General features: G+C 46.4%; 2 pseudogenes; one reads left to right on the top strand and one right to left on the bottom strand.

Annotated features, from left to right (window-relative positions):
• Positions 1-259: 259 nt before the first annotated feature.
• On the bottom strand, positions 260-427 carry LOC138997986 (cytochrome b-c1 complex subunit 10 pseudogene; annotated as a pseudogene).
• Positions 428-13,128: 12,701 nt separating this feature from the next.
• Positions 13,129-14,880, top strand: LOC138997826 (protein SHQ1 homolog pseudogene; annotated as a pseudogene).
• The last annotated feature ends 1,972 nt before the right edge of the window (positions 14,881-16,852 follow it).

The raw sequence follows: 16,852 nt of genomic DNA, 5'->3' as shown, positions 1-16,852 counted from the left end.
GAGAAGAATGTTTTGAACAATGTTGCACACTATTTGACACTTACTAAATCTTTTTTTTTGGGGGGGGGGGTGTTCAGAGCATGGTTTAATGCATTCATACATCAAAGTTATTTTCAGAAACATGGAAAGCCCTAAGTCACACTGTGGATTTCCTCACGATCCATGCTGAAGGCTGGGGCTGTTCCAGATGCAGCAAGTGCTGAGATGGAACCTGTTGGCACCATCAGTCACCAGAGGGGTCTGAGGAGGGTCAGTTTAATTAGTCGTCCTTCTTAAACTTGCCATCGATGTAGGGCACCCAGTCCAGAATCAGCCTCCAGTCAGTGGCCCAAACTAGCCCCATGGTGCCCATGGCGCCCCACATGCCCAGCATGGGAATCCAGTTCTTGGCCAGTTGGACATAGCAGGGGCCCAGGAACTTGCTCATCGTCTCATCGAGGTCTGAAGTTCAGGGTGACCCAGGTTCCTCCTGGCCAGGACGCACAGCCTAGGCCAGCAGAGATGCCCCACCCTGGGTCAACAGGGCACGCAGCATCCGGATTCCTGGGCCGCTGCGCACACAGACCCACTTAGTAAAACTTTTAAGAGCTTCACTTTCCTTCTCTTGCTGTGTTAGCTGGATGCTCATGTCCTTAACTGTTGGAGGGAAGGCCTGGACTGTCAGCAAGGTGGGAGTCTGCCCTGAAGGCAAGTGGACTTTTTCAAAATGTTTAAACTCCACTGCCTCTTGCCTGGCGTTTCTAAAAAGTGCACTGCACCCCACCTCCCAAAGAACTTAGAACCAGAAGCAAAAGAAATAACATAGGCAAGGGAGGCAGGGACACTGAGACAGTCACAAGGTTAAGAAGCTGTTATTACAGCCTCTCCATCACCTGGCTTTCAGTGTGAATTACGTATACTCATGCTTGGTTTAAAGTAGCATCTCTGTTACATTCAAATGGGTCTACAGAACTTTAAAGTATAAATGTGCTTATATAAGTCCCTGGGACACAGTGATTCTTGGTTCTTAAAATGTATAAGATCATATTAGTTTATCTTGCTAGAAAAGACCAAGGATGCTATGGAGGTGAAAGTCAATATTTACTTTTACAATAAAGCTCATAGAAAATGAGGTTAAAATATGGTTGGATTTATGGGTATGATAGAACATCCTGCTATTATAAATCGATGTCAGATTAGAAGTCTGATTGGTCTGGATGAGCCCTAATTAAAAAGAATTGTCTCCCTAGCTGGTTTGGCTCAGTGGATAGAGCATCGGCCTGCAGAATGAAGGGTCCCGGGTTCAATTCTGGTCAAGGACACATGCCTCGTTGTGGACTCAGTCCCCAGTAGGGGACATGCAGGAGGCAGCCAATCAATGATTCTCTCTCATCATTGATGTTTTATCTCTCTTTTTGTCTAAATGGCCATTCAAGACTCAGGAAGAATTTGGAACTACAGGAGTTTTGAGGAGAATAGAATGCCCTAGACAGGAAAGGAATGATCAGACTCGAGTCCTGGCTTGGTCACTAACTTGCTATGCAACCTGAGTATGGCCCTCAGCTCCTCATAGACTCAGTGATCTGCAAGCTGTAGGTAGGGGATTCTGAGTTTCACTCTTTTCTCAAGCGCTTTTGGGGAAAGTTACATTCCTTTGAGTCTATTAAGACCCCTTGAGAACAGAGAATCCTATACTGAACATAGGCTACTGGGTAAAAATGAGGTGTGGGAGACAGAGAATGGAAAACAAAATTAGCAAATGCATAAAAACACACAAAATAGAAATAAATTTTTAAAAATTTATATTTATTTTTTACAGTATTACTGATGTCCCCTTCCCCCCCCCCCCCCACTCACCCCTATCTAGCCCCACCCACGCCCCACCCCAGGCCTTCACCACACTATTGTCTGTGTCCATGGGCTATGTATATATGCATATAAGTTCCTGGTTAATCTTTCCCCACCCCACACCACCCTTCCCTCTATAATTCACCAGTCTGTTCTATGGTTCTATGTCTCTGGATCTATTTTGTTCATTAGATTCCACATATGAGTGAGACCATGTGATACTGGTCTTTGACTGGCTTATTTCACTCAGCATAACACTCGCCAGGTCCCTCCATGTAGAAATATATTTTAAATGGCCTTTAGAGTGGGTACCTTAAACCAAAATTATGCCTTCACAAGTTCAAGAGGATATAGGTAGCATACCTACTTTCTGGTCTTAACTCTTTTAATAAGCTTTTTATTGATTTTAGAGAGAGGAAGGGAGAGGAAGGAGGGAGGGAGGGAGGATGAGAGAGTGGGAGGACGAGTGACAGAGAAACATTGATGTGAGAGAGAAACTTGGATTGGTTGCTTCCTGTGCCCTGATGGGGAGTCGGCTGGCGACCTTCCTATGCCTGGGACAGCGCTCTGAGAGCACCCCCCCACCCCCAGGGCTGCTCTTCACTGGGGCTGGCTGTGGGCTGTGGAGCCTGTGGCTTTGCATCTGGCAGCTCCCTCCTTTCAGTCTCCATTTTCTTCGTACGAAACACGGCAAGGTCATCTGCTGAATCCAAGTTTAGGGGTAAACAGCACAGAGTGTGTGCATAAGCCGCAAGATCTGAGAGGAACCAGGGCGTGGGGAGCAGTGGGCGGGGTCCAGGCTCTGCACCTCCAGAGGGCGCCCCTCCCGGCGACCGCCCCAGCTTCCACCCCCCCCCCCCCCCCCCCCCGCTTCCGGCTCCCCTGGCTTCCCAAGGGGCCTGGGGAGCTCCTGCGCAGGCCCTGCTCCTAGTGAGCTCAGGAGCCGAGCGCAGGCGCCCGGGAAGCAGGGCGGTGGGGCCCAGGGCCCGGCCGGCCCGCCTGCTCCTGGCAACTTGCAGAGAAAGGCAGGAGGTCGCAGAGGGCAAGGGGCTCGCTCCCGAGGAGGGGGCGCTGCTCCCGAGAAAGAGGCGCAAAGACGGGCTGCTCGCGCCCGGGAACTCCCCGCAGCGCAGCCCTGTGGGTCCCGCGGAGAAAAGGATGGACGGGGCACTTGGAAAGCACGGCCTTTCCCCCTGACCCGGCTTCCTTCAGGCACGAGGCAGTCAGCGGCCATCCGAGGCGCCCTGCGCGGGAGGGGGCGCTCCTGCTCCCGAGGCTGCAAACCGCCTCCTCTGGGCCCTGTCGCCGGGGAGGGAGGGGCTGGAGCGGCCTGGTCCTCAGATTTGCTGTCCTCTCCACACCGGCCGCCTCCATCCGCGCCGCCTGAGCGAGCGGCCAGCCCAGGGGTGTGTGTCCCACGCACCCCGCTGCCCGCGCGGCCTCTGCTCTGCGGCGAGACCCTTCCGCGCTGCTCCCGAACTAGAGGCTGCCTTGGCCTTGGGCAAGGAACGCATCGCGGAGCGGATTCCCGTGTGTTCATGGTGAATACGGCTTCCGCTGCCTCTCGAAGTCGTTGAAGGAAGGAGGAGAGAACACGCGTCCTGCAGAAATGCCGTCCGTAGTCAAGGCGCAGACGGAGCCGGCACGGGAGCCTCGGTGCGTCCCGCAGAACCACCGCTAAGGGCTGCTCCTCGCCTTACGCATCCCGCAACCCCACAGACGCCCCTGAGAACCCCCGGTCTTCCTTCTGCTCAAAGGAAGGCCACAGAGATTTGGGGGGCTGGGATTAAGAAGGGCTGGAGTGTAAATCCCTCCTATCCCACTCTTTACATATATAACATTGGGAACATGTTCTTAAACTATGTGTATCTCAGTTTGCTTTACTGTGAAATGGGAGTAATGCTGGCCTCGCCGTTTTGCTCTAAGGATTTATACACAGAGGAGAATGGATGGGAAGCGCATAGCACGTGCTCAACAGAGTATGGCTCTTGTTTTTAATCTCCACCCATTACCATAGTCACCAATTTTACTCTTTCTGGCTTAAATCAGGCAACACTCCTTAATTTACTCATGTGCCTCTAGCTGCAATTTAAGTCTTCTTTTTTCTTCTATTCCCAAGAAGATGAGATACATGTACATTTCCCTATCCCTCCACTAAGTACAACTAAAAAGCCTGGGCATTATATGTAAAACGAACCTAAGATTCTGAAAGGCGGAGAGAAGGTGGAAGACCAGCGAGGGGCCTCAAGACCCACAGAACACACAGTGTTGTGTTCTCTGAGTCTTCTTGATGCTCCATATATCCCAGACTTGGAGCTGAAGAAACTAGAAACTCAGATATGGCCCTGGGCAGATTAAACATAACTCAACAAGAGCCTCTTCTTCCTCGCCAGAGACCAGGAGAGGAAGACCAAGATGGGAACTTTTAGAAAAATGATCACTTGCTTCCTGCCAAAAAGCAGTGAAAACATTGTGTTCCCATCCCCACTCTTGCCAGCCTTGGCCAGTGGGGAGCCTAGATGTCTATCCTTGTCCAGCAGGAAGGAGGCACTCAACGCCGGCCAGGTGCTGTCAGCAAAAGCCAAGTAGGAAATGGCAACTCTCACCCCTGACAGTCAGTACTACCCACTCCTAATTGTCAGTGGAGGCCAGGGGAGGGGAGCCTGGACCGCCACTGCCACCAGCACTTCGCCCTCTCTACTGGGCTCCCTTCAAATGAGGACAAGTGAAGAGACAGAACTTGCATGGCTGCCCAGCTGGGGGCAGTAATGAGACACATCTACCCTGCCCAGCCTGGGGGTGTCAGGAGAGGCCCAGGGGAGCCAGAACTCCCATCCTCACCAGCTACAGCAAAGATCCCCTGCATTAGATGTAAACATAGGTTCAATGAGAGCCTCTGCATCTGCCTCCCCCTGGCAGAATCCACACAGGCCCTACTCTCCCCTTCTGGAATGTTGTCAGAGGAAGCCAGCTCAACTAGAATGTTTAAAGAAGATATAGAACATTATAACATAAGACAACAATGTCCAGATTTCAATAGAAACTTCTTTATCACAACAACTAGAAAGATTTCTAACTGAATGTGAAGAAAAAGACAATCAGTAGGTATTAACACCAACACCAAGATGACAAAGATGTTAGAATTCTGTAGGGGCCATGATAACAATGAACATTATTAAAACAAATTTTAAAAAGAGAAACAAAGAAATCCTTAGCAAAGAAATAGAAACTTTCAGCCAGCAAGCAAAAGACAAAAAGAAGAATCTAATAAAAATTTTGCAACTAAAAAATTATTAAAATAAAAACTCATGAGCTGTTAGTTATGGTAAAGATGGCAGTAAACTCTGTGCTTGCCTCCTCCTACAACTACATCAAAATCACAACTAAATTATAGAACAGCCGTCATTGAGAACCACAGGAGCACTAGCTGAACAGAAGTCCTAGCAGTAAGGACGTAAGGAAAAAGCCATGTCGAGACTGGCAGGAGGCCGGAGCTGTGGAATGGGCAGGTCCCATGCCCACAGTGTGGCATCTGGAATTGGGAGGGATATCTCAGCTGGAAAGGTCCACCGAGGACAGAAGGATTCCAGCCCCACAACACGCTCCCCAGGCTGGGCACCAGGACTGGGAAGCGGAGTTTCCATAATAGCTGGTTGCAAAACCCAGTGGGGATTGCATCTGAGGACAGGGGGCTGCTAGAGACAGAAGCGAACCTCCTAAAGGGCGGCTTGTGCACAACGTACTTACTCACAAACTCCCTCAGTCTACACTCCAGCTCAGGGCAGCAGCTTGAAAACACCCACGTCAGAAGTGACACCTGAAGGCAGACTCAGGAGGAAAAACCTCACTCAAGTGCGTTGCGATCAAGAACAACAAGGATGTCCACTTTCACCACTTTCATTCCACATGATATTGCAGGTCCTAATCCAAGCAATGAGACAAAAACAGATAAAATGCATCTAAACTGGAAAGGAAGAAGTAAAACTGTCATTACTTGCGGATGACAAGATACTATATATAAAAAACTTAATAAGTTCACGCACACACACAAAGGAAAAAAAACCTATTAGCATTAATAAATGAATTCTTTAAAGTAGTATGATAAAAAGTTAATATTAAGAAATCAGTTTCATTTTTATATACTAATAACAAAATATCAGAGATGGAAATTAAGAAAACAATTTCTTTTACAATTGCATCAAAAATAATAAAATACCTATGACTAAATTTAACTAAGGAGGTAAAAGACATGTGGTGAAAAAATATAAGACACTGAAGAAATAAACTAAGAAGAAATTAATAAATGAAAGGATATACAATGCTCATCGATATAATTAGTATTGTTTAAATGCCCATGCTATCAAAAACAATATATAGATTCAATGCTATTCATATCAAAATACCAATGGCATACAGGACTAGACCAATAATTCTGAAATTTATATGGCATCACAAAAACACAAACAAAAAATAGCCAAAGCAATCTTGAGAGAGAAGGACAAAGTTGGAGGTATGATACTACCTGATATTAAACTACTGTATACTTCAAGGCTATAGTAATCAAAACAGCATGGTACTGGCATGAAAATAGACAGGTAGATCAACGAAACAGAATAGAGGGCTGAGAAATAAACCCTTACCTATATAATCAATGAATATATTACAAAGGAGGCAAGAATATAAAATGAAATAAAGACATTCTCTTCAATAAAAGTGTTAGAAAAACTGGGCAGGTACATACAAAAAAAAAAGAAACTATACCACTTTCTTACACCATATACCAAAACTTAACTAAAAATGTTTTAAAGACTTAAATGTCAGATTTGAAACCATAAAACCCTGAAGAAAGCATAGACAGTAGCCTTTTCACATTGCCCTTAGTAATATTTTTAGGATATGTCTGCCTGGGCAAGCAAAACAAAAGAAAAAATAAACAAATGGAACTACTTCAAACTAAGAAGTTTTGACACTGTGAAGGAAACTATCAATAAAACAAAAAGACAACCTACTGACTGGAAGAAGATATTCACCAATGACAATGATCTGATAAGGGGGTAATATCCAAAATATATAAGAACTAATACAACCAAAAAAATTTCAATTAAAAATTCAGAGGACCAGAATAGACATCTTTTCAAAGAGGACAGATATGTTCAATAGACATATAAAAAAGATGCTCAAAGTCACTAATCATCAGAGGAATGCAAATTAAAGCCACAGTGAGATATTATCTCACACCTGTCAGAATGGCTATCATTAATAAATCAAAACAAAGTTTTGTGGAAAATGTGGAGAAAAGGAACCTCGTGCATTGTTGATAGGATTGTAAATTGATGTAGCCACTATGGAAAACAGTTTGGAGGCTCCTCAAAAAATTAAAAATAGAACTATCACATGACACAGCAATTCCACTTCTGGGTATTAATCCAAAGAAATCCAAAACACTAATTAAAAAAGATATATGTATCCCTATGTTCACTGACTATTTATCATAGTCAAAATATGAAAGCAACCTAAATTGCCATCAATAGATGAAAGGATTAAAAAAAAGTAGTACACATATATAATGGAATATTACTCAGCCACAAAAATGAAATATTACCACTTGTAGCAACTTGGATGGACCTAAAGGGTATAATGCTATGTAAAATTCATCAGACAACAAAAGGCAAATACCACATGGTTTCACTAATATGGAACCTAATAAATAAATAAATAAATAAATAAATAAATAAATAAATAAAACAGAAGCTAACTCATAGACACAGAGAACAAATTGTTGATCACCACATAAGAGGAGGTTTGGGATTGGGTAAAAAAGGTGGAAGAGATTAAGAAATACAATTGCCAGTTACCAAATAGTCATGGGGATTTAAAGTACAATGTAGTTAATAATATTGTAATATCTATGTATGGTGTCAAATAGGTTATATGTGATCACTTCCTAAGGTATATGAATGTCTGATCACTATGTTGTAAACCTGAAATAATTAATACTGCATATCAACCATAATTAAAGAATACATTTTAAAAATACAGGTATATAAGCCTAACCAATGGACACAGACAGTAGGGTGGTAAGGGCATGTGCTGGGGGTTGGGGGCGGCCAGGGAGAGGTCAGTGGGGGAAAAAGGAGAATTATGTAATACTTTGAACAATAAAGATTTTTTAAAAAATACAGTTGTTACCAGAATAGCCCTTTCTCCCAGATTAGTCAAAACAGTGAACTTCATCATGTGAAAATCTCAATGGATTCCAGAAGGTTTAATTGGTCAAGGCAAAGAAAAAAATCCTATCTAATAATAGACAAACATGGTAATTAACCGTACCTCCGACACGCTTCCCATTGGCTAATCAGGGTGATATGCAAATTAACTGCCAACCAAGATAGCAGCCGGCAGCCAGGCAGCTGAAGCGAACAGGAGGCTTGCTTGCTCCAGTGATGGAGGAAGCCAAGGTTTTCCGCCTGCTGCTGCCGGCCTCTGAGCTGCACTCTAAGCAACTATGTTGCAATTATAGAAGCTAAACAAGCTCCAGAAACCTGCTTTCAGCAAGCCCGGCCTCAGAGCTGGAGTTGCAACAGTGTTTCAATTATAGAAGCTAAACAAAGCCCAGATACCTGCTTTCCACAGCCGAGGTCTCAGAGCTGGAGCTGAGCTTCAGAGCTAAAGCCGGCTCTCAGCTCCAGTGACAGCCATAGAAAGTAAATAAATCCCAGAATTAAAAAAAAGAAAAAAAGAGAGGTTGGGAGCTTCAGTCACCCGCCAGCCTGAAAACGGCCCTCAGCCCCTCACCCAGACTGGCCAGGCACCCCAGTGGGGACCCCCACCCTGATCCAGGACACCCTTCAGGGCAAACCAGCTGGCCCCCACCCATGCCAGGCCTCTATCCTATATAGTAAAAGGGTAATATGCCTCCCAGCACCGGGATCAGTGGAGCCGCAAGGCCTCCCAGCACTGGGATCAGCGGAGCCGCGAGGCCTGCTGGCCCCTGGAGCAGTGTGACAGGGGGCAGCGCCCAAACCCCCTGATCACCCTGCAGCTCTGTGTGTGACAGGGGGCGGGGCCACAACCTCCCTATCTGCCCTGCTTTGTTCATGACAGGGGAAGGCGCCCCAACCCCCTGATGGGCCCTGCTCTGTGTGTGACAGGGTGCGGTGCCCTAACCCCACCATGGGCTCTGCTCTGTGTGTGATGGGGTGGAGCCGCAACCTCCCCATCGGCCCTGCCCTAAGTGTGACAGGGGGGAGTGCCCCAACCCCCTGATCCGCCCTGCTCTGTGTGTGACAGGGGGCGATGCCCCAACTCCCCTATCGGCCCTACTCTGTGCATGACAGGGGGGAGCTCCCCAACCCCCTGATCGGCCCTGCTCTGTGTGTGACAGGGTACAGAGCCCCAACCCTCCTGATGGGCCCTGCTCTGTGAGTGACAGGGGGCAGCGCCCCAACCCCCTGATGCTCCCTGCTCTGTGCATGACAGGGGTTGGCGCCACAACCTCCCCATCAACCCTGCCTTGAGTGTGACAGGGGACGGCGCCCCAACCCCCCAATCAGCCCTACCCTGAGCGTGACTGAGGGTGGCATCGCAACCTCCCGATCCTGTCGTATGTGTTTCCTTCCACATCCTGCGTGGATCAGGGTTTGGGATCTGAAAAGAGGAGCCGCACACAAATGAGAGAAAAATTACACAAGATAATTTTGAAATATTGGGGGACCAGGCAAGCAAGTACAACTCAAGGAGAGGGACTTCCACTGATGCTCAGGCCGCTCCAATCTTTTATTTGATCTGGGATAGCCCTAGGGTACGGAGGTTTCAATGACACACGGATTAGCTCATCAGCAGACAATTTCCAGAAATAGGCAGAATATCTGATCAACAATAATCTATAAGGATTTACATAAGTATCTAAGGAATTAAGTGAACTAAGGTGGGGACGATGCTTCAGCTACCATTACCTAAATTAGCTGGGTGATTTCTAGATTAACTGGGTGGTTCACAGCCCTGACATTTGTTAGGAGTTCAAAGGTTACTAGCTTTGGGGGTCTCTGTCTATACTCAGCTAGCGAAGACAATAAATGGACTGGGGCACAATCCGCCCTGCTCTGTGCATGACAGGGGGAGGCGCCCCAACTCCCCAATCGGCCCTGATCTGAGCCCAACCAGGGGCTGCGGGGAAGGCACCTAGGGATTGGGCCTGCCCTCTTGCCCTCTGCCACCCGGGAGCAGGCCTAAGCCAGCAGGTCATTATCTCCCGAGGGGTCCCAGACTGTGAGAGGGCACAAGTGGGGCTGAGGGACACACACCCTCCCGCCCCCGCCAGTGCACAAATTTTTGTGCACCGGGCCTCTAGTAATAATAATAAAGCAGTATTGTCTGAATAGGAGTCCCGTGACTTTTCTATAGAATAATTAATTTTCAATTAAACAAAAGTGCTATTGAATTCAAACTGAATGAATAGTCAAAGGGATTCAGAGTGTACATTCATACTGACATATATTATGGTCTTGGAAAATGGGCCACATATAAGAGGTTTATTTTATATGTTTAATGAGGTCATTATTTTATAAATGAGTAAGTTTTAATTAGTCTCAGTAGAATGGACAAGCACCCAGGTTATGACTTAGTGTTTGAGTGCTGACCTATGAACCAGGAGGTCACGATTTGGTCAGGGCTCATGCCTGGGTTGTGGGTTCCATCCCCAGTAGGGGGTGAGCAGGAGGCAGCCAATCAATGATTCTCTCTCATCATTGATGTTTTTATCTCTCTCCCCCCCTCCCATCCTCTCTGAAATCAATAAAAATATATTTTTTATTTTTATTTTTTTAATTAAATCTTTATTGTTCAGATGATTACATTTGTTCCTCTTTTTTCCCCCCCATAACTCCCCTCCTTCCAGCTCCCACCCCACCCTCCTCCCTCACTCCCCACCCACTGTCCTCATCCATAGGTGCACAATTTTTGTCCAGTCTCTTCCCGCATCTCCCATTCCCCTTTTCCCCCCAAGATTAGTTAGTCCATTCCCTTTCTATGTCCCTGATTCTATTATAATCACCAGTTCATTCTGTACATCAGGTTATTTATTCACTTGATTCTTAGATTCACTTGTTGATAGATGTGTATTTGTTGTTCATAATTTGTATCTTTACCTTTTTCTTCTTCCTCTTCTTAAAGGATACCTTTCAGCATTTCATATAATACTGGTTTGGTGGTGATGAACTCCTTTAGCTTTTCCTTATCTGTGAAGCTCTTTATCTGGCCTTCAATTCTGAATGATAGCTTTGCTGGATAAAGTAATCTTGGTTGTAGGTTCTTGCTATTCAGCACTTTGAATATTTCTTGCCACTCCCTTCTGGCCTGCAAAGTTTCTGTTGAGAAATCAGCTGACAGTCGTATGGGTATTCCCTTGTAGGTAACTGAGTTTCTTTCTCTTGCTGCTTTTAAGATTCTCTCTTTGTCTTTTGTTCTTGGCATTTTAATTATGATGTGTCTTGGTGTGGTCCTCTTTGGATTCCTCTTGTTTGGGGTTCTCTGCACTTCCTGGACTTGTAAGTCTATTTCTTTCACCAGGTGGGGGAAGTTTTCTGTCATTATTTCTTCAAACAGGTTTTCAATATCTTGCTCTCTCTCGTCTTCTGGTACCCCTATAATTCTGATGTTGGTACGCTTGAAGCTGTCCCAGAGGCTCCTTACACTATCTTCGTATTTTTGGGTTCTTTTTTCATTTTGCTTTTCCGGTTGGGTGTTTCTCGCTTCTTCGCATTTCGAATCTTTGACTTGATTCTTGCACTCCTCTGGTCTGCTGTTGGGAGTCTGTATAATATTCTTTATTTCAGTCAGTGTATGCTTACTTTCTAGATGGTCCTTTATCACACCATCGAGGGTCTCATTAGATTTCCTGTACATCTCATCAAGTTTATCAACAGACTCTAGAAGCCTCTTGAGAGACCTCAAAAGTGTGGTTCTGAACTCAATATCCTCCCTTGATAGTTTTGTCCTGTTTCTTTGTCTCCGCATTTTTTACGCTTTCTTGGTACACCCCCTAGTGGTCTTTGTGCGCAGTCTTGTTGTAGTTAAGCCTTGATTGTTGTAGTTAATACTAGAGGGATTTGACCACCAGGCCGACTGGCTGTGGTAATCAGCTGTGTTTGCAGTGGAAGAACTTGTGTCCTCTAGGGAGGTGCTAATCTAGCCTTTGCCTGAGGCAAATGCCTCTGTGCAGGGCTTGGGCGGGGTGGGTCCCACGGGATCAACAGGGCAGAGGAGGGAGCAGTTATGGCTGCTCTCAGTCCTTCCCCAGGGGCTCTGCCTCTCTGTCCCAGCAACCGCTGCAAACCTCCAGAGGGACCGTAGCCAGACAGTCCTGCTTCTCCCGTTTGAGTCTGGGTCCCTAGAGACTCTCCCGGATCTGGAGCTCAGAGTCTGAGGCTCCCTTGGAATTGAAACAGACAACCGCGCCCTCAGCCACCAGCCCTCGTCTCGCGCACTCCGCACCTTAGTATTTTACTTCAGCACTGCGCCTCCTCTGATTCTCGGTTCCTCCTAGTTGTAGAATTTCCACTCAGCCAGCCTTCCTGTGGTTCTGGATGATGTTCGTTCCGTCTTTTAGTTGTATTTTTGAAGTGGTTGTTCAAGGCAGCAAACTCCGGCATTAACCTATGCCGCCATCTTGGTTTTCTCCAAAAATATATTTTTTAAAAAGTAGAATACAACAAGCTAAGTAGGTACCAACAGCAGGAGTCAGATCAGAGAATATCAGGATACTGTGATTTCTTCAACAAGGGACCATTTAATGGTCTGTATTAAGGGACAGGAGTGAGACTGAAATAAATCAAGAGACATTATAAAAGAAGTTGAAAAGGAAAATGGGGGTGGGAGGGGCTTGCAACCTAGTTCAGTATCTGGTTAAAATCGTAGTCTTCCTTCCCCACTCTGACTGACTAGGGCGGAGCTGCGGAGCCTAACCCCAGGGCCCGCCAAGACCGACTTGGGTGGAGCTGCGGGCACCCTCAGGGGCCGCCTCAGGAGGTGATATATAGGTCAGAGCCTCCCCATGAGTTCAGTTCAGGCTTTGGATCCGGAATCCCCTGGACTAGCAGATCTGCAAAATAAGGGTTAAACTTTCCTCCCTCAGAGTGCTGGCTGATTGTTCTCCCGTGCATTCTGCCACGACAAAATATACTCGAGCTTTTATGTCCAATAGGATGAAGGGCTGAGCAAGGTGAGCTAAGAAAAAAGACAGTTCTAGAACGGAACGGTGCCGGCGAGCGAAGATTTCTCGAGGGTCTGAGTGGGGCCCCGGCGATGCTCACGCCGGCCTTCGGCCTCAGCCAGGACCCCGACTTCCTGACCGTCGCCATCCGCGTGCCCCACGCTCGGGTCTCCGAGTTCGACGTCTACTTCCAGGGCGTCGACTTCAGGTTCTTCGCCCAGCCGTACTTCCTCAGATTAACTCTTCCCGGGAGAATTGTAGGAAATGGAAGTGAAAAAGGGTCCTATGATGTAGATAAAGGAATTTTTACCATTCAGTTGCCCAAAGAAACTCCTGGTCAGCATTTTGAGGGGCTGAACATGTTAACTACGCTTCTGGCACCAAGAAAATCCAGGACTGCAAAACCGCTTGTGGAGGAAATAGGTGCTTCTGAGGTTTCTGAGGAAGGAGTAGAAGATGATGATGAAGACTTGATTGGGAGATTGAACAGTCCCCCTGTGAAGAGGTGTCAGAAAGTGCTCTGCACCCGCAAGGCCGCTATGGATTTGGAGGCCTGCGATCAGGAGTATTTCAGCGGTTACGGGATGAATTCAGTGACGTCATTGATATTAAGGATCCAGATTTTACTCCTGCAGCTGAACGCAGGCAGAAACGCCTGGCTGCTGAGCTGGCCAAATTTGATCCTGATCATTATCTAGCCGACTTTTTTGAAGATGAGGCAGTTGAACAGGTTTTACAGTATAATCCTTGGTGGACTGATACGTATTCAAAGATGATGGCCTTTATGGGAAAGAGTCAGGAGAAAGAAAATCATGCTGCTTTAGTATCTTTCTCTGAAGAAGAGAAGTGTCAGCTGCGAGAATTTGTCCATAAGTCTTATCTGCTGGACAAAAGAGCCCAACGTCAAGTGTACTATAGCCTGATTGATATCCTTCTGGCCTATTGCTATGAGACTCATGTCAATGAAGGAGAGAAGAACGCTGAGTCTGCGTGGAATATCAGAAAACTGAGTCCAACACTGTGCTGGTTTGAGGCTTGGACTAATGTTCGTGAAGTCCTGGTGTCTTTTAGAAGAAGAGTTTTGTGCTACCCACTTTACCGCCATTTCAAGCTGGTGACGAAAGCCTGCAGAGACACGATAAAGATATTGCAACTAGGTAAAAGTGCAGTTTTAAAGTGTCTCCTGGATATTCACAAAATTTTTCAGGAAAGTGACCAAGCTTACATTCTAAATGATCTCTATATCTCGGACTACTGTGTGTGGATTCAGAAAGCCAAGTCCACAAGGTTGGCAGCTCTTGCAGAAGCCTTGAAGGAAGGCCCCCTGACGAAGGCCCAGCTGGGGTTGGAAGTGAATGAGCTGGAGGCAGCTGCACTGCTCGTCTGTGAGGAAGAAGCAGCCTGCCTCGCCTCCAGGCCAACACCACCCTCCAGTTCTGAGACCAGTGGTTCCGACGACTCCGACAGCAGCACCTCCTCAGCCGGAACCGCAGACCCAGACTCAGAACCAGAGGTACTCGCAGGCAGGGGAGCCTGGAGAGGACGGTCCTTGCAAGGCCCCATTCTTGATGAAAGCCGCGCCCTGCGTGTTGCTGTGCGGACGCTCGGCCGTCCCAAGGGCTGATGTCTCTCGGGGAGAGCTACTGGCCTCTGCACGGGCCCCTGGGGGAGCCGGGCCTCTGATAGAGGAACTTGGAGAACAACTGGAGACGGTGGTGCAGCTCTCAGAGCCCGAGGGTCCTGCTCCTGGGCCCCGCAGGGCACAGGCAGACAGCACCCTCCTCGGGACAGGCGGTGAGGGTCCATTTGTGGGTGAGAATGTCAGGTTTGGTTTTAGTTACTGACTGAGAATTCTTCATTTTTACTTGTACTTTTTCTTAAAGTATACAACATAGTTTTTTAATGAGCAATGTTGATAACTTTTAGTTTCCTTCCTGCTACCTTAAAAATAAAGTTCTAAAGTACTTTTACCAAAGCATAATTAGTATCTGAAGATGGAAAACAATAGTTCTGCCAGAATCCCTTGAATGTGGAGCCCATTAATATCTTCAAAAGCTTTACCAAGATATACTTGACATGCAATAAGCTGCACACACTTCAAGAGTACGATGCGATCGGCGTTGACACATGCACCAAATCAATCATCTTTGTGATTAAGAGACTGTACTTACCTCAGCTCCAAGTGTCCTCATGGTGCCCTGGCGCCCACCCCACCGCTCTCCCAATAAAGCTGTTATGAATATTTCTGTGCAAGCTTTTGTGTGGACATATGCTTATTTCTCTTGGGAGTGGAATGACTGAGCAGTCATAGTAAGTGTATGTTTAACAATTTAAACAACTGCTAAACTGTTTTTCAAAGTGGCTATACCATTTTACATTCCCACCAGCTGTGTATAAGAGTTATAGTTCTTTCACATTCTTGTCATTACTTGGTATGGTCAGCTTTTTAAAATTTTACCATTTTAGTAGGTATGAAGCTGTATCTCATTGTGGTTTTAATTTGCCTATTTTAAGACTTATAATGTTGAGCATTTTTTCATTGTGTACTTGTCATTCACATATCTTTGGTGAAATGTCTGTTGAAATCTCTTGCCAATTTTTTTTAAATAAATTATTGTTCAGATAAAAAAAAGAAAAAAAAAGAAAAAAGAAAGTTCTAGGGGTCACCTTGGTCCTGGGAAAATGGTGTTTCCGTCAGAGAAGTCAGAAAAGAGAGCTGGCAGGAGGGAAAGGTAGTGAGCGAATCAGTACAACTCATTTGGGGTTTGACGCCTGGTGGGACAGGCAGAATGGCAACGACAGGAGAACAGGGGACTGAGTCAGAGACCAACGCTTTGGGTGATAAGCAGTCTGGTCATAGAGCAGGGCATGGACTCCAGGCAGAGCAGACCAGAATTTGACACCTACCTATTCTTGTACAAATGAGATGAAGTACCCAGTTTACAGGGTGAGGGGTTAAAATGCACAGCAGGTACTCAACAATGTCAGCTATGATTACTGAGGCATGCATCGCCGGGGGCGGGGCGGAGAAGAAGAAAGGCCTAGAAGACCCAGCTGAGGAAAAACCAGAAAAGACTTAGAAAAGTGCTGCATGACATGCTCAGAGGGTCTTAAGGAGAAATTGATAAACAAAGGAAGGTGGGGTCAGAATGGGCCTCAATCAGAGACTTCCAGAGGCAGCGTGGGCTTCAGGGGCTGAGAGGAACATGGAGGCTGTGACAGTGGAGATAGAGATGCGGATAAACAAGGTGGACACAAGAAGAAAGAGAGACCTGGGAAAGTACTGGAGAAAGAGCAAATTCAGTGAAGATTTATTTTCAATGTCAGGAAGACTGAACTATGATTGAAAAAGAAGAAAACCAAGTAAAGGTCCAGTGAACAAGGAAATACACACTGCACTTAGGAGAAAAAAGTAGTTTAGACACAAAACTGCAGGTGGAGGCAGAGAGTACAGTCCAGAGAACACAGGTGGGGGAGGGGGGTGAATTGTCCTGAAAGATACAGGAAGGAAATCCTTTCTCTGAAGAGAACCGAGAGAAAACAGGAAAAATGAGGTGTAAACAGGAAAAAACAGAGCGATGTTCTGAGGCTCTGGGAATAGTGGAGGAAAATGTGAGCCAAGCCTAAGCCAACCCAACCTTTTGGATTCATCTGTGGGAAGGGAACCAGTGGCCTCAAGCCACAAGGAAGGGAGGTGATCACACCCTTCATTCGCACACACATGGTCTTTCTGTCAAAGCACGAACGTTTGTGCTCTGAGCAAATGAGCGGAATCTAAAAAGGCGTTGGAGAAGCTTCTGTCAGTCGCCGCCTCTC

This window comes from Myotis yumanensis, unplaced genomic scaffold (assembly GCF_028538775.1).
Source record: "Myotis yumanensis isolate MYYU_CA2020_CCGP unplaced genomic scaffold, mMyoYum1.0.hap1 SCAF_19, whole genome shotgun sequence".
NCBI lineage: Eukaryota > Metazoa > Chordata > Mammalia > Chiroptera > Vespertilionidae > Myotis > Myotis yumanensis.
Note: the sequence above shows the minus strand (reverse complement) of the source record. Positions and strands in the feature narration are given on the sequence as shown.